Genomic DNA, 21,941 nt, shown 5'->3' with positions numbered 1-21,941 from the left:
AGAGAAAACAGAAAATATGAAAAATTCTTCCTAAAACAAGGGTTTTTATTGAAGAAATTAATCTAGCTTATGCTTAATTAGCGTAACTTGAAAAAAGGCATCCACCATAATCTAAGCATAACAGAGATCCAGATATGAAAATCTAGTCTGAAGACGATTGTAAAAGAAATTTTATCCAGTGAATAACGCTTTATCCGAGAGTGTTCATAGTATTAGATTCTATTGATCAAGTCGAAATTCATGAGAAAGTCCTTTAAGAAATTAAAAAAATGATTTTATAGGAGACATTTTTGATAAATTTCAAATAAAATTTATAGCGCTGTCTTCGGGGCCGTTATTGCAAAAGCTCCAAATATAATTTCTTGCGGAATCACTGATGAAATCTATAGTGTTGCTGACCGATAACCAGGTTTCTCTTTTGTGGAACTTAAGCATAAACATTTCTAGCGTGACTTCGAGAGGAGTTTCTGGTGAACGCGCAGAATAGCTGTTAAGATCTCTTTGTGAAATTTCAAGATGCAAAAAATCCATTGTGATATTTTTAGCGGAAATTCTACTAAAAGCTGCTGAAGAAATTTCATGTGAAATCCATAATGAGTTCCTGATGGAATTTCTGTTTTATTTTGAATAGACTTATAAGTAAAATTTCGTAATAATCTGTGGCAGACGAGTTTTTAGCCAATATAATTAAAAATTGTTTGCGAAACTTTAAATATTTCAGGATTTTTTCAAGAATTTCTACAAAAATATCTACTGCAATTTCCATGAGGAATTGTTAAGAGTTCGCCTTAAATCCCAGACAACCAGGAGTCAAATAAGAAACCACGTTGTACATCGTATAAAGTACTATTTTAAGTCACTATCGCATATATGTATGTCTGACTGACAAACTTCATCACATATGATGTTATTTTTTGAACTTATTACGATGTATCACGTAAAGTCATATAAGAATACAAATAAACTTTTATAAGGTAGGAGTACATCGTAGTAGTAGTAGATGATATTCTGATGTTTTATTGCGATGAACTTTACTTACTCGTAAAAGCGTGCGAGCGAACTCGCAAAGTGTCTAATGAATTCGCATAATTTCGCACTGCGATGATTATAAGACTTTGCTTGGTACTTTTATTGTTGTGTCAGTTTACCTCGCATTGGTGTATGGATGAAATCGCATAAAAGTACAAATAAACTCGTTGAAGTGTGCATACAAACTCGCATAAGCTAGAAGCGTTTATGTTGGCATAACGCGATTTGATATGTGATAACAATTAAAGAGTTTCTGTTGCACTGTGGATGCAGTGCCAAAAAGCTACAAGAAAGTGAACAGCCATAATTATGGTTGCAAAGTCATAATTATTTGTTTAGTTGGCTTGATAATCAACAATGAAAACTGTACGGGAAATCGTTTTTGACCTGCCAAACACACACAGCGCAAGTGAACCAAGTGCATTCCAGCAAACACTGAGATGAGTTAGAATATCATGATAATTAACCCTTCAGGACGCGCGCTGTTGTAAAAAGTACAACACTACCAAAAAACCTCGCTCGTCGTATACAGCGCGAGCGCAGTGCAAGTTAGATTGCTTGATGGCGCACGTCCTGAAAGGTTAATAAGCTTGTATCATAAGTAGCGTTTGGTGTTGTGTGTGAAGTGTGGCTCGACAACCCAGAGGTCATTAGTTTGATATCGAGCTGACAGAATTATTTTTTTTAAATATTATTAAATCGCATAAGATGCTAAATTGCGTCGCAATAGTGCACGCGGTGCATCGCATAAGATATCGCTTCAAGTCGTATAGCGTTATTATTTTTCCGTCAATGCACGTAAAGCGCCTCCACTTTTGTACGCATAAGGCACATTTGCTGCATCTTATGCGATGTAACTTTAACGCATAAAAGTACGTATAACATGAACATAAACTTCATTATACGTGCAAATTGGTTGTCTGGGATGTCACATTCAAGTCAGGAAGAAAAAATCATCATGAATTTAATTATATTCAAGAAAATCGGCACAGATCTTTACAAAAAAAAAATTCCGCCTACAATTCTTGCTAAAGTTCCTTCAAAGAAATGTTTCAACAATTCTGGGGTCCGTTTTGAATAATTCATAAGTTTGGTAAGCGGAATCAAACTCCACAATTCTAAAAACTTTTCTTTATTCTGATAGAAACACTTGCAAATCTTCAAAGAACTATGTAGGAAATGTTTAAAAAATTTTTTTTCGACAGAAATAAACTCGAATTTTCAGTAGAAACTTTTCGACTCTCTATTCCATAGAGTTTAAGATTTCATTCAGATTGAAGATTTTCGCATGTATTTCCGGTGAATCAACTTGACAACAAGAGTGGTTAATTCAAACCATAAAAATCTTAACATGGAGTCTCATGGAGTCGATTTTTGGGTGACATAAATTGTGTATCACCCCTCATTAGCATTTCCCTTGGAGCGCCTCAGAACCAGTGTTGGTAAACTACACTGGTAAAGCATATATACTCATAAACCGCTCCTGTATGAGCAAACTTGCGCGTGACTCTGAATAGTATTCTTACGTGCGAGAATTTCATGCAAAATCTCACTCTCATGAGTCAAGCGCCGAAATTTCGTTCGCTTGTAAAATGAATCTAAATCATTTTGAACGGTATTCAATGCTGTTGTGTGCTAGATTTGCTTTTGTTCTATCATACACTCCTATAAACTTTGATGTAAATATTAGGAACACCAAGAAATAAAGCAATGCGCGAAATCATGAGTCAACTCATGCATGATTTTTTCAACGATGAGTTTGGTGATTCAAGAATCGCGCGTGAAACAACTCAACCATGAGATTTGAGAATTTGAGTTTTTACTCCGTTTGTACCTCACAATCTGGACTTCCCCAGAAACTTATCTGAAAGTTATGAATTGGATAATTTCCCGCACGTGCGTGTGAACAATACATTTCAATTTCAATCACATTAGGGTCTGGGACCATTTGGGCAGGAGCACCTATTTTGGGCACTTGTTGCTATAACTCAGTCAATTTTGAACCGATTGACTTGATTTTTGAGACAGTATACGCACAGTATCCAGTCATGTGCAAAAAATCAAGTCAATCGGTTTGAATTCGACTGAGTTATAGTAGCAAGTGCCCAAAATAGGTGCTCCTGCTACTCGAGGAAGTGAAAGAAAATCCAAATCGTACACGAAACGTCGAAAGAATTTCTTTAACAACCACAGCGTGTAGTGCCCCATTGAAGCATAATTAATTATTTCTTCTTATATTTTTCTTATCGCCTATCGATATCAAAGACGGCCACCTAATAAAAATCATGTCCGTGTCTCAAATCATACCGCCCTGATGATAAGCCGACCGGATTATGACAATTATGTAAATCTTGTCGGAGCGATTGATGTAATATTGCCTTCGGGGTCGTTTTTCACATAGGAGGCAATAATAGTGCTCCCATCACAATCGATTCATCATCACCAAATACACTGATATCAATGCCATCTTCGAACACTTCTGGTTTTATTTTGACACACCTCGTGGAAATCTTTGTCACTCAGGCACACATGTTTCTACCCAGCTTAAAAACAACAACAGCGCAACATGAACGAACCTAACGAATAACTGCGAAACGCACTTCCTTCTGCTGTAAGCCACCAGTCGACACTGATCGTTGATTAACATTTTTCACATCTTCGACACCTAAAAGACCGACGAAGACGACGACGACGACGATTGCTGCTGATTGCTGGCCACACCACCGTGGATAGATGGATGGATGGGTGGATCGGTGGAGCCTTGGGAAGGCCATCGTGCCAATTCATATACGCCATCCATCCCTGTGGTCTACAGAGGAGACACACCTAGAAAGTGGTGTCAGCATCCGTGAGTATCGTCACCGACCGTGGTCGTCCACGCGGTTCTCTGGCGGCAACCGTGTCACCCAATCGAGCGCCATGTGTGTGGGGTAAACGAGTTTCATCAACGATCGTCGTGGTCGACGCCGTCGCAAGTCATCGTCGTTTGTGTTTTTATCACTCTATTTTTTAGCGCGTACAACAGCGGCGGTAGTAGCTGTCGGAATAAGCTGGATGATTTTTTTTTGTTTTGACCACAGCATGTTTACTGTTTTGATGAATGGTCAAAATACAGTAATAGCACAATCGTCTAATCCGAGCTTTCGGACAACAGATTTAAATCTGGTACCACTTGTTATTCAGTATGTGTCTATTGAAAAGTCGAGTTGGACACTGTGAATCGCAAATCTTCTTCTATGGCATTCTCAAGAAACACGGAAGCTCTATCAGAAGCTTACCAGGCTCCAAGTCGAAATGCGTACCCAATTAAATATGATGCAATGAAAAACAGAATCAGGATTTCTTTATGAAATGTTCAGTAGTTTCAGAAATCCTAAGTACACTAGAAATGTAAAATAATTCGGTATAAGAATCTCTGCAGGAATCCCTGAAGGAACTTATTTGAAGGAATTCAAAGAGGAATATCTAAAAAACACATGGGAGAACTATCAAAGTAATCTCTTGCTGAAATTCCAGAAGAAATTTAAAATGTTTGAAATACAAAGGCATCTCTTGAAAAGTTTCAAAAAAAAAAAAAAATGTTGTAGAAATTCCGGAAGACATTCATGGACAAATTTATAAAAATATTCCACAAGGATGTTCTGAAGAAATATCCAGTCGAATTCCTTTATGAAAAGCTAGGTGATCCAATATTCTCTTTCGTAGAAAAGATATCATTATAAAGAGATCTTTCAGTGTGAACTTGAAAGCCTTACTAGAAACACGTATTTCCTGAACTAATCAGAATCGCCAAGTATACCGTTCTGTGGTGACAGCAACAGTTCCGTGGTCGTAACATATGAAAGAAGCCATGGAACATTTACTTGAAAAACCTCTGGAATTTTTTTTGAAGAAATCACTAGAGCAGTTTCTGAAAGAGTACATGGAAAATTTGGAATTTGAGTATGGAGTGATTTTAATAGGAGTCCATAAAAGGTTTGCCAAAGCAATCTTTGGAGAAATTTCTGAATGATTTCCAGAAAGAATTTATAGAGAACACTTTATAGAAAATTCCTAAAGAGTCTTTGGAGGTTCATCCTAAAGAATCTCTGGAAGAAATTATGACGGAAACTTTGGAGACAATTCTGTAGGAATTCTGTTCTTTTAGTGTACCGTAGGAACTACTGGAAACAATTCTGAAAGAATTATTGGAGAAATTTATAAGTAAACTAAAGGAAGGTTTTTCAAAAGAATTCTGTGTATGGACCCTTCAGAGCAATTTCTAAAAAATACTCTGTACAATTTTTTGAAGTAATTCATGGAAGACTTTCTGAAATAAATCCGTTTTAAGGGTGTACGCGTTGTTTCGTTTGTAAATAGTTGTGAACATTTTGTCAGTTGATTTTCCATTTTATACTAAGGGGAGAGATACCATTCATCAATACTCAGCGACGTGCTTCCAACGAGGCACTTTCTAAAGCAGACCCCACACGAGCATCAATAGTTCATCAATATCGGTACTTTAATTCGAAGTTTTCATCAAACCTTCAGCGTAATCGAAAGATTTTCCAAAAATACATTGGGAAAATCATATGAGTTTGACGAAAATTTCGACTAAAAATACCGATTTTGATGAAGTATTGATGCTCGTGTGGGGCCCGCTTAACATAATGCGCTCCGAATGGGCGGAGTCTATTTTGCAGCTTGCTCTGCGCTGACCGGTTGCCAAGACAATGACAAGATCTATATAAATAATGTCAATTTTCATGCTTATCAATCAGTAGTCATAAAACCATTGACACGAACAGATCGCACAAAGACGTGTTTTTCTGAACCAGTGCCGAAGAGTGGTGGCTAGTCTGGTCAAAGCGAGGATCGGCTGGCATTTTTCCTTTTCTTCCACCCCGAGTCGGTGGCAGGTGTGTGTGTGTTCCTTTTCCGAGTCGGCGTTGGAGTGCAGAGCACCGAACGTATTGGATCCAGTTCGTCGTCGTTAGGATTGCGAGTCACTTCGACTGATCGACGCGATTCGTGTGCGGCGGTGTGGCTGCATCGAGGCGGTGCCGTTAAGAGTTGTCGTGTTTCTTATTTTGTGGTGCCCGGAAGTTGACATCTAGAGTTATTCTTTAATTTTCCATTTCCCTCATTCGGTGTCACTTCCGGCATCCGGTGGAAAGCAAGGCGATGGTTTCGACGGTCAGTGGAGTAGGCATGTTTCGGCTTGTGAGCCGTGATCCTTCGGTAGAGATAGCGACACGCTGGTGGCAGTGACATGCCCAGCTAACACAAAGTCTTATATGATGTTGAATAGGATGCTAGTGGAGGCCATATGCGTACGTTCCATTTAATCACGTGTAAAGTGTGCGTATATCGCCTTTACTTTTGCATCCTATTCAACATCATATACGATCGTATGTTGACTGGGTGCACTGCTGTCGACAAATCGAGTGTGGTGCCGGCATTGGCTGTTGATCTTGGTGGCGCGGTAGCCTATGACGTGTTGGTGGCAGGGGATGAGTTCAACGCAACGATCGTTCTTCCAGTGAGTGTGTACCCAACATTTGGTTTTGACCGAACCAGATAGAGCCAGTGAAGATACAGTCCATTGTTAAATATTGAGTTCCCTGAGAAAGTTTTTCCAATTTTGAGCGAGATCGTGTATGAGTTCCCTCCTTTCTCGACAGTTCCTTGTTTCGACGCTTAAGAGTTGTGTCCTACCGAACATTTGAGAGCGTTGCAACGAAGATTTTCTGTCAAGCGAGGTCGGGTGAACTGTGAATCGTAGTGCAGTGGAACCCAGTGTGGAGTGTGAAAGACATATGAATAAAACTGAAGTAAAAAGTGATTTTTGCAAACTTTATTAATTGATTAAGTGAAAACAAACTATATTGAATAGTGAGGTGATATTTAGCCCAGTGTAGCAAATCAGAGTGTGAGAACGATGGAGAGCTTGAAGCGGATGACTAACGCGGACAAGTGCAAACGCGAGTGACGGCGGTCGTTGGAAAGCTGATCGAATCTGCTGAGAATCCTGAGATAGTGAGCCCTTCCCAGTTGAAGGCATTTGAGAGGCAACTAGAGTTTCATCACGCGGAGTATTTAGCGAGGCATGATTTGGTCATGACTGAGTTTCCGAGCACACAATTCGAGGACCAAGATAGGACCTTCGATGAGTTCGATGAACTGCATACGGACGCGATAGTGAAGCTGAACCAGCTTAAGGATTTGTCCCGTGTCGAGCAGCGTAACAGCCCTCATGAGGTCGTGAGACATCGTGGCCGAGTGTTCGAGAGATCTGAGGTGGACAAGGTGCCATCTTCCAGACCTTCAACGACGGCAGAGACCAGTGCACCACCTAGAGTATCACACCTAGCGACAGCTAGTCCAGCCGGGAAAAAGAGTGAGATCTGTGCGGGCCAGCACAGCAACAAGTGTCCTTCCTTACTGAGAGTATGTGTGAATCATCGAGTAACCAAGGTGAAGCAATCGGGATTGTGTTTCGGCTGCCCCGGAAGAGTCACCAAAACAGAGCTTGTGCATCGGAGGAGTCGTGCTCGAGCTGTTCCAAGAGGAACCACTCGGAGTTGCATTATGAGAAACCAACCCAACCAGAACCGAATAAGCCAAGTTCCAGCGTAGCGTTTGAGGTGTCAGAGGTGAAGGCGGTAGTGGCTTCTGCCGTTCCAGAGGAACCTGTGTCAGTAGCGTGCTCCAGTGCTCAGCGTCATTCCAAACACGAGCTTTCGATAACAGCGTTGGTGAGTGTGGCTTCAAAGAGCGCAGGTGTCTATGAACTGCGAGACGATGAAGATTCCGGGTATCAGATCAGTCTGGTATCGGAGTCTGCCGTGAAGTTGCTGGGGTTGCCGAGGTACCCTGCTGATTTGCCAGTTGTGGGAGTTGGAGGAGTCAGATGTCAAATTCGACATTGTATGAACACAAAGTTCGAGAGAGACTTGGGCTGTTCGGTGACAGTGCGGGTGATAGGAGAGATGCCATCCGTATTGGTGATCGTTCCAGAGTGGAGGATTCCCACCGATGTAGTGTTGGCCGATCCAAAATTCAAGGAGCCAAGAGATGTGGACCTGCTCAAGCGCCGTCTACGTGACGTGTGCCAGCATGAGAGCCTGCTACTGGAGAGATTACAGCGAAGATTCGAACACGGGGAGTTTGCGGACAAGAGAGTTAAGAGCAGTAGATTGCAGAACCCTGTAGAACGTGCAGATGAGACGTGAATGAGCCAATCGTCGATCAACTACAGATTCGAGAGTTTATCAATAAGCTAGGAGACTGCCAGACGTTAGCGATGAAAAAATTCCTATCGAGCCGTAATGATCAGTCAAGCCGATCCAAGATGGAAGAGTCGTGCCAGGCCTTCGTGATGGTGTTCGAGGATGTCAGCCATGTGATTCGTGAGCAAGACAATGTGGTCCACCGACCGACAAACCGCCCAAGGCCTGCCGTATTGGAGCTTGCAAGTTAGCACAGATGTGATCGACAACGGTGTGAGGTCTGGTGAATGGTCCGCCAAAGAGAGTGTAGTGATCGACCCTAGAGGTGGTCTGAACAAGATGCGAGAGAATGTGGTTCAGAGGGAGGATTTTGGAGGAGAAACAGGAGCGTCACGAGCGTTGTGGAGTCCGTGGTGTGTGCGGCTCTTGCTCTGGAGGAGTCAAAACCCTATGCATTCCTACAAGAAAGTGACAAAGCTAAAACATCCAGCAGTTGATGAAGGAGTTGAGATGGGGCGAGAATCTTGAAAACGGATTGTTCCGACAATCACTGGTGCTGCGTGGCGAGATCGAACATCGGCTATGGTCAAACAGTCAGGTTTAGCTTCTGTGGATATAGCTGAGGTTGGTCCTGGAAGTCTGGTGTGTGAGGTGTAAAGATTGCTGTGTTGTTTCGATGCGTGGTGAAGCGATTTACCCGAATCTTCAAGCTGCCGACTATGAGTTCCAGTGCGTCGAAGAAGAAACTGTCTTTTAAAAAAGTGCCCTTACGGTGATCATGATATTTTTAAAACTAGTTGGCTGATTTGCAAACTTATTTTTTAATTGTTCGTATTTCAAATCTCGAAGTTCTGAACGGTTCACTATTCATATATAAATGCTTAGTTGACTTTTACACAAGAAACACCGACTTTTTCGTTCAACACAATCAACGTTCATTTTTATCGTGATTTTTTTTTTCATAATAAATACAATTTATTTCGTAAAATTTCCGTCAAGGCGCCATTCACCGTGGGGGCTCCATTCACCGTGTGCCTTCGAATACTTTTTCATTATTTCCATATTATGATTGAATGATATGACAATTTCCCTTCAATTTCACCAATACAACACTAATGTATTGTTACCATGTCAAAACGCTCATTAGAAACATTTAAAAGTATCATTTTCACACTAAAGTGTGTTTACATAAAGCGGGTTTCTGCTCGTTCACTGCATTCATAGTGAAAAAACGAAAACTGCGCTAAGGTGATTTAAGCGATAAACTAAATGTAGTAACGTTTTTATTCCACCAAGAAGCAATTAAATTCACATATTAGGTATGTATTTTGCATTACCGAAGTAAGTTTAACAAGAAAGTACGATTACTCGTACTTTTTAATTGAAACAAAAAGGCACGGTGAATGGGTACCCTAAAAATCAATGGTCTCCATTCACCGTGCCCCATATTGTCCTATATATCTAGAAAAAATCGAAAATTTGAACAATAGTTTTTCTAATAAAATCTTGCAAGTTATTACTTGAAATGAATTTAAACGAAGAAAATTCCCTTGACTGGGTTGTTTTGATCATTTTTAAACAAAGTAGAATAAAATTTCTCATACACGGTAAATGGGTCCCTACTACCACGGTGAATGGTGACCTACCACGGAAATAGGCGACCCTACTACCTTTTACTAATTGTACTATTTCACCAAATTTTGTGAAAAAAATTTCTACTTCTGTGGATATTGCTTTAATTTTAACCTATAATGAAGGCAATTAAAAACGGCACCAACAATGTTTATAAGACTAGTGTCAAATGACAGCCCTTATTTGCCCCGAATCGTCTTAGATCCACGGTGAATGGTGCCTTGACGGTACAATAAGTTTTGAAAAAATGCATGCATATTTTTGTGTGTATAGGAGTCTCTTTCGCTCTTCTAATATTACAAAACACTCCTTCATTATAGATGCATTGTATATATACGGATCAGAATACAACGAGAGTATAACAGTTGGTCTTAAATTGAGTTAAATAGTGCTTGACAAAATGATCAGATATTGAAAAACTTTCTTCGAACTACCTACACCACAGACTTATAATTTTTTCGTGAAATTCATCTTTTTTTTTTTAAATTTTATTGGATCTTGACTGTTGATAATACATTTTTTATGAAAAATTGTAACGTTCAAAATTTCATTCAATTCGGTTAATAGGTTTCCGAGATATGAAAGTACAAAAATTAGTTGTCTAAAAAATAGTGTTTTACAAGAAACGTTCTAACTTCGCGAAAGATTAACCAATCGAGCTCAACTTTGACCCATAATATAATAGGTTGACAAACTGTCGAAATTAGAGAATTTTTGACGCCCTCTATAAAAAGTTACAGCATGTTGAACTATTTGTGAGAAAATAAAAGTTGCCTATCCCAAATATTTTGGCCAATGGCCATCCCCTGTAGTTTGAGAATTTTTGTATTTTTTTTCTATTTTCTGGATAATTAAAACTTTTTATATTATTGGCGAATATTTAGAACTGTTTTGTATGTCTCAAAATGGTTTTTGGTGTCTTTTAAAAAGTATTTACATTTTTTTAATCATTGAAAAAAATATGTTTCAGCTTGCAGATCCCATTGTTTCTTTTGTGTTTATTTGCAATAATTAAAATATTTTAGATTTGTCCTCAAACATTATATCATTGTTATAGAGTTAAGGGGAGTTGAGTACACTCTAAAATTATGTTTCTTAAAGTTACACAGAAAAAAAATCATTAAAAAAACATCAAATATCATAAAATCTTAAAATTTTTTCGTGCTTAAAATCGGTATCCCAAGTAGGCTTCCAGGGAAAATATAAAAGTGTGAGGATGTTCAAAAATTAAAATAAGAAAAATCATAAACCAATATTCACGAAATCGCGTATTGAAAAAAAAAAAACCTTCCAAAACATCTTGAATTCAAACATTTGGGTTAAGCACAGCAACAATTCGGCACCAACATTTCAAAAGGGCGTAACTGCATTTTGACAGATCACCTTCTATCAAAGTTTTTGGTTGAATCCCATCTCTGAAACGGAATCTAATACCACTAATGGAAAGAGGAGGGTCTTCTCTTTCTATTACGGGCAGTGAATTGCGTTTGGGAGGTAAAATACGACCCCCAGCTTTGAAAGAGTGCGAGATGTTAAAAAGGCAGTTACGCCCTTTTGAAATGTTGGTGCCGAATTATGAGAATCAACTGTTTTGATCGCAATTAACTTCCCGCCATTCAATGTGCAACTAGCTGCAACATCTTGCACTGCGGACGACGTAACTATCCATCCGTTGGAATCTTTCTCTCACGAGTCTCAAGTCTGTTTTGTTTGTGCGATTACTTCTTTGTCAACAATCTTCGAAAGCATCAACTGTGTTTATGAAACTGAGATGCACAAAGCCTGAAATGCAACTGAAACTGTCCACTGTTTAACGACACCGGACCGGCAGCGGCGGGTCTTAATCTGGTGTCCCACTGAGTGACGACGGTGCGGTGGTCCAACGCTGTCAATAACAAGCGACGACGATTTAAACTTCACTTTCGTTTTCATTATGATGGACTTTTTTTTTCGTTGACGCGAGAGTTACGCGACTACGCGCGCGCGCCAAAAGCGGCACTATGGTCACGCGGTCGCGTAGCAGCAGCGCGGCATGATCGTCGTGGTCCGGAGATCTGTTGAACCGTTGTTGTTGCGTTACCTACGCGCTTATAGTCCGTAGTAGCTGTTGGCTGGGGAGTAGCGTGGCGGGTTGGGAAATCACGATGCCGCCTCGTTTTACTACTCCGCGCAAATTTGAATCTCTATAGGTGTAGAAAATGCGCGTACCGCTAGTGCCACCGCACGGCCTACAGAATTACGTTCGAAAGCTAATATGCATATATTAAATGTTTAATTTCTGATTTGTGAGCCGTTGACCGTTTCCGCACTCGCACGTAAACACATCGCGGAGTTGTGCCTAATTGGTTCGAGAGTTCGTAGGCACGATGAACACAACTCCGAGGCGACCGAGCGAGGGTCGACTGGAGCACGCGGATTCCAGAATCCGGGCGAACTTGGGGCAAATGTTGACGCGTACGTACACTCTATAGAGGGCTAGACACTGGACTGCCAGAAACTAACTGGCGCACGAAGGCGATCGAATTGAATGCGTTCCGTTGGCTATTCGGCGGTTGACTGGTAGGAGCCTTGCATTGTGCAGCTGGTTGGAGCTGACGATCCGATGGCGAGCCGCGTGCCACTGCAGTCTCTACTTGGCCTACATGAATGTGGTTGTCATTCCTGAGTGGATTTGATACAATTTGTTATGATTATATGCGAGTTGCGCAGACAGTTGTACACTGGGCGAGAGCAGATCAGATGCGGTGAGCTGTTTGATCGATGCTTTAGTTTGATCGTTGGTTTCTGCAGCTCTGCTCTGGCATCTGTCGATGAGGAATTAATTGTGTCTCTGTTAAGCAAGGACTGGTTTTGATACTTAAATGATTCGTTTAAAGTCTGCTCTTTTCGGTTTTGCTTTGAGCACGATTAATGTGAGTTGAATCCGATGGATATAAATCCGAAAACAAATTATTATTTCAAAGTAATTAATGATGATATTGTTATTATTACTTTTATTTTTATAACCTTCATTTACATCCCATTAAAGTATTTACATATTTCTTCTATTTAATACTAGGTATTATGTGTGTAATGTCATCATTATTTAGTAAAATATATTTGCCAATTATTCAAAAATTAGTTCTAAAATTTTCATATTCAATTGTTTTTCTGTGCATGATTTCACGATAGTACAAAAATATCCATCCAGTTAACGTCTAGGCCCAGTCAATTCTTATACTTTCCATTGAATTTGAATCACTTTTCATTCAATTTTCTAAATGAAAATGGACCACTTATATCGGAAGTCTGGAATGCAAGTATTGAACGCTAGCCCATCCTAATGTTGACAGATGCTCACGAACACAGCGATACAAAAAATGGTCTGTCTCAAAAACAAACTGCAACGCCCCTGGTGCCGCTAAAAATCCCTTGAAACCACCTGAAACATAATGCAACGTCCCTAAAACTCCTTGAAAACACCTGAAACCCATTGTAAAACTATTGTAACGTTTCTGAAGTCCCCTGGAACGCCCATGAAACCCTCTGAAGGCCCATAGAACGTAAATGAAACTTCTTGAAACGTCCATGGGGTCCCCTGAAACCTAACTCTTAAAATCCCTTGAAACCCAATGGAACGCTCCGGGGACCCTCTGAAACCCCCCTAGAGCACAAATGGAACGCTCTGGAAGCTCTCTGGATCGACTCTGGAATCCCTGAAACTCCATGGAATGCCGCTGGGATCTATGGAAGTCCCTTTAAACTACTCGAACGCTCTTGCAGTCGCTGGAACACCTTTAAAGCCTTCTGGAACACCTTTGGAAATCCCTTGAAACGCCCCTGAAATCCTTTGTAATACATGAATAAATAAACTAAAATCTGGAAGCCATACTGACAGATTTGGTACGACCAGTACACTCTAGTCACAGACCAACAGACATTGTACTCGCTATCGCAATCATCGCTTGATTTAACGCTAAATTCATTTTAATAATAAAGTGTGGTTCAGACTGTGCTCGCGTGTGTCATGGTGGCGCTGCTGTGCCTATATCTCCACTTACTTTTGGGAAGAAATGAACGCGGCGCCGATAATTTCACTAATAATTTGTCCATCTGTACTGTATGTTGCGTTGATATCCCTCAGGTGCAAGGGTGTCCCTGACAAAATAATCGGCCTTATTGAAGCACAGTACAGGGCATTTTAATGCAGTTGTTTAGTCCGATTTCATTCGGTTCGTTGCTGGAGTGAGGCAAGGATGTATACTATCACCGCTATACTGTTCCACATCATAATCGACGAGATCCTGATGGTATAGGGGCGATTGATCGTGGGTTGCTGTGACAACCCATTACCATGGAGCACCTAAATGCTTCAAATTGGCTGATGACGTTGCTCTCCTAGCTCAACGGCGCTCTGATATGCAGAGCAAGCTCGATGATCTTGCGAATCGCTCTTCGGCGGCAGGTCTTACCATCAACGACATAGGTGCAGGGATTAAGAGGGAGAGGGCTGTTTTTGCGAGTTTATGAAATGTATGTGATAACAACCAAATTAGTCGACGCACCAAAATCCGAATTTTCTCGAGCTCGAACGTGAAATCTGTGGTGTTATGTATATGCCAGTGAAACCTGGTGTGTATCAGCGGAGAACACTCAACAACTGCAGGTCTTCATCAATAGATGCCTGCGGTATATATTTCGAGCATGGTGGCCTCACAATTGGATCTCCAACGTAGAGTCGATGTCATCGATAGCGACGGAATTCGGGATCGAAAGTGGAGATTGATCGGCCACACTCTACGCAGGGGCGGAAACGAAATCTGCAAATAAGCGTTAGATTGGAACCCAGCAGGACATCGCAGCAGAGGCAGACAGACCCTGATGCTCATGGCGGCGAGCCTCAACAACGAAATCAAGCAAGTCGACAGAAATTTGACCTGGCCACAGGTTAAGGCGATGGCGGGCAATCGCCCAGGATAGAGATCTTTCAATTTGGCCCTCTGCACCACGGGTGCCCAGGACTGAAGGTAATACAGTATGCGGCAGGAAAAAATGCGAAAGTGTTTTTCAACTTCAAACCTCATTTTCGTACATTTGACATTAACCAATCTATGTTTCAACGTTCCATGATCTATAATAGACTAGTTTTCTGAAAAGTTAATTAAAAAATTTCCCATTTTGGTCACTAACCAATACAGGGCGGCGCCTGATGATGAAGACAATCAGAATTTTCAAACCGCAGAAAATCACACAGGTCGCTAAATTTCGCATCTGATAAAACAAAATTTTTGATTTTCTCTACAATATTATCAAATATATGTAATTATTTCATCTGTTATGTGAAACTACATGGCTCTGGATCAGTGTGGTCTGGTTGTTCATCGAATTTGAGCTAATTTTGTTACTGTTATAGTCATTTTTCTTAATGACCATTGGGCGCGCAGTTTATTAATACCCGCTTATTAGGCCTACATTATCACATGTTAAACATCAAATATGTTCATTTTTATTTTTCAGTGCTAGAATATAGACATTGACTGATACACTGTCATGAAAAAATAGTCATATATATCCCATATTTAGCGTGTAATAGTGCCTTGAACTTTTCGCATTTTTTCCTGCCGCACCCTGTAAGTAGTAGTAGTTGATTGAAAAATTATTGATTGACCAAACGGATTGGTATGCCGAAGACTTTGCACTTAAAGCGAAACTGGAAGCATTTTCTCATTTTTCGGTTTTTTATTCCTAATTAAATAGCGGAGCAACATTTTCAAAATCGGTTTTCGTACACATATAGAGGAGATTGTGCGATATTTGCCAGAAAACCATTCGCCAGAATGCCATTGGCCAGAAAGACATTTGCCAGAAAATACCATTTCCCAGAAAACCGTTTGCCAGAAAGAACCATTTCCCAGAAAACCATTTGCCAGAATGTACCATTCCCCAGAAAGTACCATTTCCCAGAAATTTTCCATAGTTCTCAATCCAGAAGTGTTCCCAATCTAATGATAATTTAAGAAATTCTTATTGAAAAATAAATCGTGTTTTTTATTTGTTTGGGATCGATTAGCCCACAATAACGATTGTAAAAATGTAAAATTTAATTTTTGTTCAAATTTATTATATGCGAAAGTTAAATAAATTTCCTTTTAAAGAAAAGCCTATAGTTTGAAGAAGGGCAAATCACTGTGAAACAAAAAAATGATGTGAACTTAAACCTTTCAAACTTCACAATACATTAGATCATCGATGTTATTCAAATATTTTATTGCGCACAACAGCTTATTTTTTCAATTAGAACATTTCCACAAATTTGTCTTGTGGATAAGTTGATCATGATGTGGATCCAATTGATCAAATATTATTTTGACGGAATTTGATCAATGCTCATTAAAGATTTTCCTTTCTTCAGCACATAGGATGTTCTTCCCAGCTTTTACTGATATGAAATTTTTGGTTTTACTTATATTTTTCAAAGATTTCCTGCTTTCAATTGAAAGTAATTTTTTAAGCATATTTTTGACAATAACAATAACATGATCTCTTTAAATCATAATTTTTGTGCCAAACAGCAAAATTACCCGGAATTGTTGATCACACACTTAAATCGACCGAATACCATAAACAAAAACCTAATGGAAGCAACGAGTAAAATACACAGAAATAATAACTCAAGTGACGGTTTTACCTATACCATTAGCCTGACTGTCACTGCCCGAAAGCCATTACCATTAGGACGAATATCACTTGATCAAATGCTATGAAAAGCTTATTCTAGAGGAAATTAATTCTAATAATTCCAGCAGAGTTTTTTCCTTCTTTTAATCATCTGCTGTTCATTCTGGATGAACTTCTTAGTTTATTTGCGCTATTTCTAACCAATATATTCCCTTATCACGGTAATTGTAACATGTGAGCTTAACATATTTGGGCTTTGGTATTATGGCTAATGGCGCTTCGGTTACTGTTGTAGAATCTGAATATCAATGGTGTTAGGGCATTCGACTGAAGGCCGTTGGGTCGAATGTCATTTGGTCAAAAAGTGCCGAATGGCCATATTTTTTTCGATGTCTCCTTTTATGCTGTTAAAATAACTGTTGAAGTTGGAGCTACTGTATTTTCACCATGAATCTTTCCTTCTTTTAAATATAGGAACAATAAACGGGTGTAAGATATGTTATTTTTTTTCAATAATTAAACTATTAGTCCCGCAACACCAATATTGCTTTATGGTTCTAACATAATCAACAATTTATGCCAAAAACTAGTTTTACAATGAAACTAGAAAGAACAGCCTGTGTTTAGAAGAAAGAAAAATTCACTATTTGAACTAGCCAAGTAATCACGGTGCTGAAGCCTTATTGCATGCAGATATACGGTGTATTTAGAACAATCATTACTTTACATGAACATTTAAGGTTGATTTAAAGTGGAAATGGCAATTATGCGACTGAACTAAGATTATACCAGTGTAATATTAATTTGATTCTATAACACTGCGCAACATTATTTTGTCTCAAGAGCAAACTTATGTGTCTCCAAAGGATTTTGGGCCGCTGAATCCGAATCCGGCCTCAGATTTGCTCCAACACATCACAATTTTGAGCTATACCTCAATTTATAGGGCAAAATATGCAATTTTGGGCTTTTTGGAGTGCAAGCCATTAAGCAAGGAAATATTTTTTTTTTAAGCAATCAAAAGGTTAATTGGTCAATTAACATCTAAATTAAAGACTCATGCAAAATATTTCGTTTTACCTAATCCAATTTGATAGATTTAAGCATTTTATGTTAGTATGAAAACTTGCATGCAACTTTTGGAGGGTGACTTGTATGGGAAATATCGTACCACACATAAATCGCTTAAAACTATCAAATTCGATTTGGTAAAACGAAATATTTTGCATGAGTCGTTGATTTAGATGTTAATTGACCAATTAACCTTTTGATTGCTTAAAAAAAATATTTCCTTGCTTAATGGCTTGCAGTCAAAAAAAAGCCCAAAATCGCATATTTTGCCCTATAAATTGAGGTATAGCTCAAAATTGTGACGTGTTAGAGCAAATCTGAGCCCGGATTTGGATTCAGCGGCCCAAAATCCTTCGGAGACACACAAGTTTGCTCTTGAGACAGACAAAAAGTTAATTTTTGTTACGCTGTGAATTGACCATACCCACTTCAAATCAACCTTAAAGTTGCATGTAAAGTAATGATTGATCTAAATACATCGTATATCTGCACGCAAAAAGGCCATGTTTACTTGGGGAGAGAATAGTTTAGTTGTAGAAAAATAGTGTTTTGCTTCGAAACCGTTGATGTTCAACTAGTGAATTCTGCCTTCTTTTAAACATAGGCTGTTCTTCTTAGTTAGTAAGACTAGATTTTGACATTAATTGTTGATTGCGGTAAAACAATACGGAAACATTAATATTGTCTATCCGGTTGGAATCAAGACAGACATTCAATCAAAAATTGCTATTTTCTTGGTCCACAAGTGTCGCAACTGTTTCGCATCTAATGCGCTGTGTTGCTGACAACAACGGGAAGGATGCGCACTACTTGTGACATGATTCAAAAACGTCGCGAGTCGGGTCGCGTCGCGACTTGATTGTGCGAAGTCCGGTTTGGTGGCGGCCCGACAATATTGTAGAAGTATCAGCTAGTTATTGGAAAACCGAACAAATTTAAGAAACCGTCCCGATTCCTGTTCCCTAATCACTGAATAGCGATTCGTGATCACCATTCTATCCATTGACCAATCGGCCTAATGTACTTCGGTCAGCTGTATTTTCACCATACCAGATGTTTGTAGACCTATGCACTTATAGTCGATTTTACGGAACGACAACAGTGTTGATATTGATATTCACACTCACAGGCTTGGACGCGACCTCCTATCAAATTTTCATTCATGAAATGAGTGATCAGCTGATCCAAAACGTCTCGTAAAATGGCTCATAGCCTAGTTACATCGAAGTCTCGCGCTTAGTATTATACAGGTGTATCTGTAATGATCGATTTCTCTTCATCGATTTTCTCTTTGCCTCATAACTATCGGTGAATCATTTCCAGTTGTTTTCGTTGTTCTAGCCCTAGTCGTCCTTTATCGAAACAAACCAAGAGATCATCCTAGCAGTGAACATATCAAATTATTGTAAAATTAATTCTTAGAAAATGGAGAAAATTTCTATTTGCCCGAAAGTACCATTTGCCAGAATGTACCAATCCCCAGAATTTAATATTTAATATTAAATTCTGGGGATTGGTACATTCTGGCAAATGGTACTTTCGGGCAAATAATATTCTGGCAAATGGTACATTCTGGCAAATGGTTTTCTGGCGTTTGTCATTCTGGCGAATGGTTTTCTGGCGAACGGTTTTCTGGCAAATATCGCACAATCATAGAGGAAGGATCAAAGTATCTCCTGATTTTTTCTCCTAGCATGTTTTCTCTTAGCAATTTCACAAGAAAATCACACAGAGATAATGCATTACTTCTAGAGGTATTGGTATTCTATTATCGATTCCGCAAAGAGTTTGCAAAACTTCACAGGGTTTTTAGATGGCGTTTTCAGAGATTTCTATTGGAATTCCCTCGTGAATTTCTCAAGGTTTTGTTGCCAGGATTTGTTGTTCAGTAATTTCTCCAATAGGGACAAATATTTATTTAAAAATTCTAGGGATTCTACAAATTAACTTGGATTTCTCTACATGCTTTAAAAGATTCCCCCTGGAATTTCCTTAAGATTTTCTATTAGAGGTATTTCTAGAAACTTTATAAATCCGAGTTTCGCCAGACATCAATTTTCAAATTCTTCAAAATAATTATATTTCAAATTTCATCAAGAAAATCCTCTGAAAATTAAACAAAAACTTTTTCAAGGGTTTGACGAACAATTTGTCTAGAAATGCCATCAGAAGGTTTCCATCTGTTCCATGTGCTGCCAATTATGGAGAAAATAGTGTAAATCAATCGAATAAAATTAATCATTCCCCATAATGAAAAGTTTCAGAACTTTAGTCGACAGTTTTTCATTAAAATTTACTTGGAAAAATATGAAAATACTGAAATGATTCGGAAGCTCAGCGTTTTCATTAGTGTTGGCGTAGTTACGGTTCGAAATAACTCGGAAAGCTTAGCCTTAAAAACTAAACTATTAATTTATTCTGCCCGACGTTTCGGCCACGGCATGTGGCCTTTTAAGGGAAAACTTCTTTAGAAAAGAAAGAGGAGATTTTTAGGAGTTTCAAGGGAGCTTCAAGGGAATTGTAAGGTGGTTTATCATGTGTTTCAGTGGATTTCAGCGGGGTTCAGAGGCTTCAGTAGGGCTTAAGGGATTACTAAGAGAGTCTCGGAAGGAATTTCTCAAGGATTTCAAAGCATTTCGAGAGAATTCATGGGACTTCGGGTAACTTCAGTAGAGACTTAGAGAACTGTACGGGTGTCTTTGGGTTCTTTTGAGGAATTACAATAAATTTCAAGGGATTACAATAAATTGGGAGGTTGTAATTTCAACAGGATTCAGGGGGCTTCTGTAGAATTTAGGGGCGGTCTACGTCAATTCTTCTTCCTGGTGTAACGCCACCTTTGGGACAAAGCATGCTTATCGTGTGGCAGGCACGAAGATACTGATCCTAATATCCCAAGGAAGTTAAGTAAATGTTCGTTATTTCTTGGGGTTTCAGACTTGAGGAGGCCTCAGAAGATTTTTAAGGGAAGGCTACGCTGCCGTTCTACGCCCAATTGTCCCATATAACATGGGACAAGTATGCGTAGAACGGCAGTACGTAAGTCGCAGGAAAGTTTCCGATGGATTTCAAGGCGTTTGAGAGGTATCAGAGGAGTTTTTGTGTAATTTCTGGAGATTCATATTTTTGGTGTGTGTCTCAGTAGGTCAGCTTCAGATACAAGTTTTCCTTCATTCGGGAATGTTTTGGGGGAGGGTATGCAGGAAAGTTTTGGGTGGGTTTTACAGGGGTTCAAGTGTTTTCAAGGAGTTTCAAGGGAGTTTCAGAGGATTTCTGAGAAGTCTCCCCGGGGACTGCGACAAGGAAATGAATTCTCATCCCTACCTTTCAACAGCGCTTTGGATGGTGTAATTGTGATGATTCGGAATCAACAGCTGGAATTCTATTTTTTTACGGAATTTGGTCAATGTTGTCGGGCGTTGTTTTTTGCATACATTGTTGTACTGGCTGCATGAAGCAATACGAATTCAATTCAATACTATTAGATTTTTTTTTCAATTTGTTAAAACGTTCTTAAATTTTGACAGACAATCAGCAGCATTGTGTTGGTTTTGCAGTTATATGGGAAAATATGAACCATGTGGCATAAGATATATGATATGATATATATTTTTATGTTTTGTCCAGAAGGCAATTTTGCAATGTTTTAAAATCGACTTTGTAAAAATAGGAACAGCTTACTCCGCATATAGCTTCGGCATCATACATACCAGCAGTACCTACTCAACCAAAAAGTACCGTAACGAAGCTCTCGATAACACTTTCGCAACCGTCATACATTCATTCGAAGATAATGGATCCCATAGCTCTGAATCCAATCAAAAGAACGGAAAAATATGCCACTTGTTGACATTAATAAAAAGCAGTTCAAGTTTTTGGGCTTGGTTCCAGCAGTAAATAACCGCGCCAAAACAGAAAAAAACCTTCACAATGCCATAACAACCACAGTCGGTGCGGATCGTGAGAGAGTGATCATTCCGGCTCAATGCAATGGTATGTTTTGACCGACTGATGAGATTTTTGTTTTATTTATTTTTGCGCACCCTCAGATAACGTAACCGCTTGAGTGCCCCGTCCCATTGGACACGGCCAGATGGCCAAGAGATCGTTTCGGCTGTGGACATATCACCGCCGGCATAAACGTCAGTAGATAGGTACGCACCCACCGAAAACTGACCAGACCACATTTTTGTCTCCCTTCGGCAGTGGGCTCGTATTGCCATCGTTCGTCACCGCAAACCATCAGCAGAAGTTTAAACACCTTCGTCGCTGGCTAGTAGTCGGTTACTGAGGAATAAACGCACGTTTATCTTTCCCTTGTAAAGATTTGCACAACGACTC

At 39.4% G+C, this 21,941-nt stretch overlaps 1 protein-coding gene across 6 annotated transcripts in view; it reads right to left on the bottom strand.

The window, feature by feature from the left end:
• LOC115253781 (uncharacterized) overlaps nucleotides 1-12,483 on the bottom strand; it is a 34,684-nt gene extending 22,201 nt beyond the window's left edge. Inside the window, exon 1 of one of the 6 annotated variants that reach the window (XM_029859889.2) lies at nucleotides 12,335-12,483. The gene's annotated coding sequence lies outside the window, so the exon portion shown is untranslated. The other 5 variants (XM_062861206.1, XM_062861207.1, XM_029859887.2 and 2 more) reach the window with 5 other exon arrangements.
• Nucleotides 12,484-21,941: the final 9,458 nt, after the last annotated feature.

The sequence above is a fragment of the Aedes albopictus genome, chromosome 3 (genome assembly GCF_035046485.1).
Source record: "Aedes albopictus strain Foshan chromosome 3, AalbF5, whole genome shotgun sequence".
NCBI lineage: Eukaryota > Metazoa > Arthropoda > Insecta > Diptera > Culicidae > Aedes > Aedes albopictus.
Note: the sequence above shows the minus strand (reverse complement) of the source record. Positions and strands in the feature narration are given on the sequence as shown.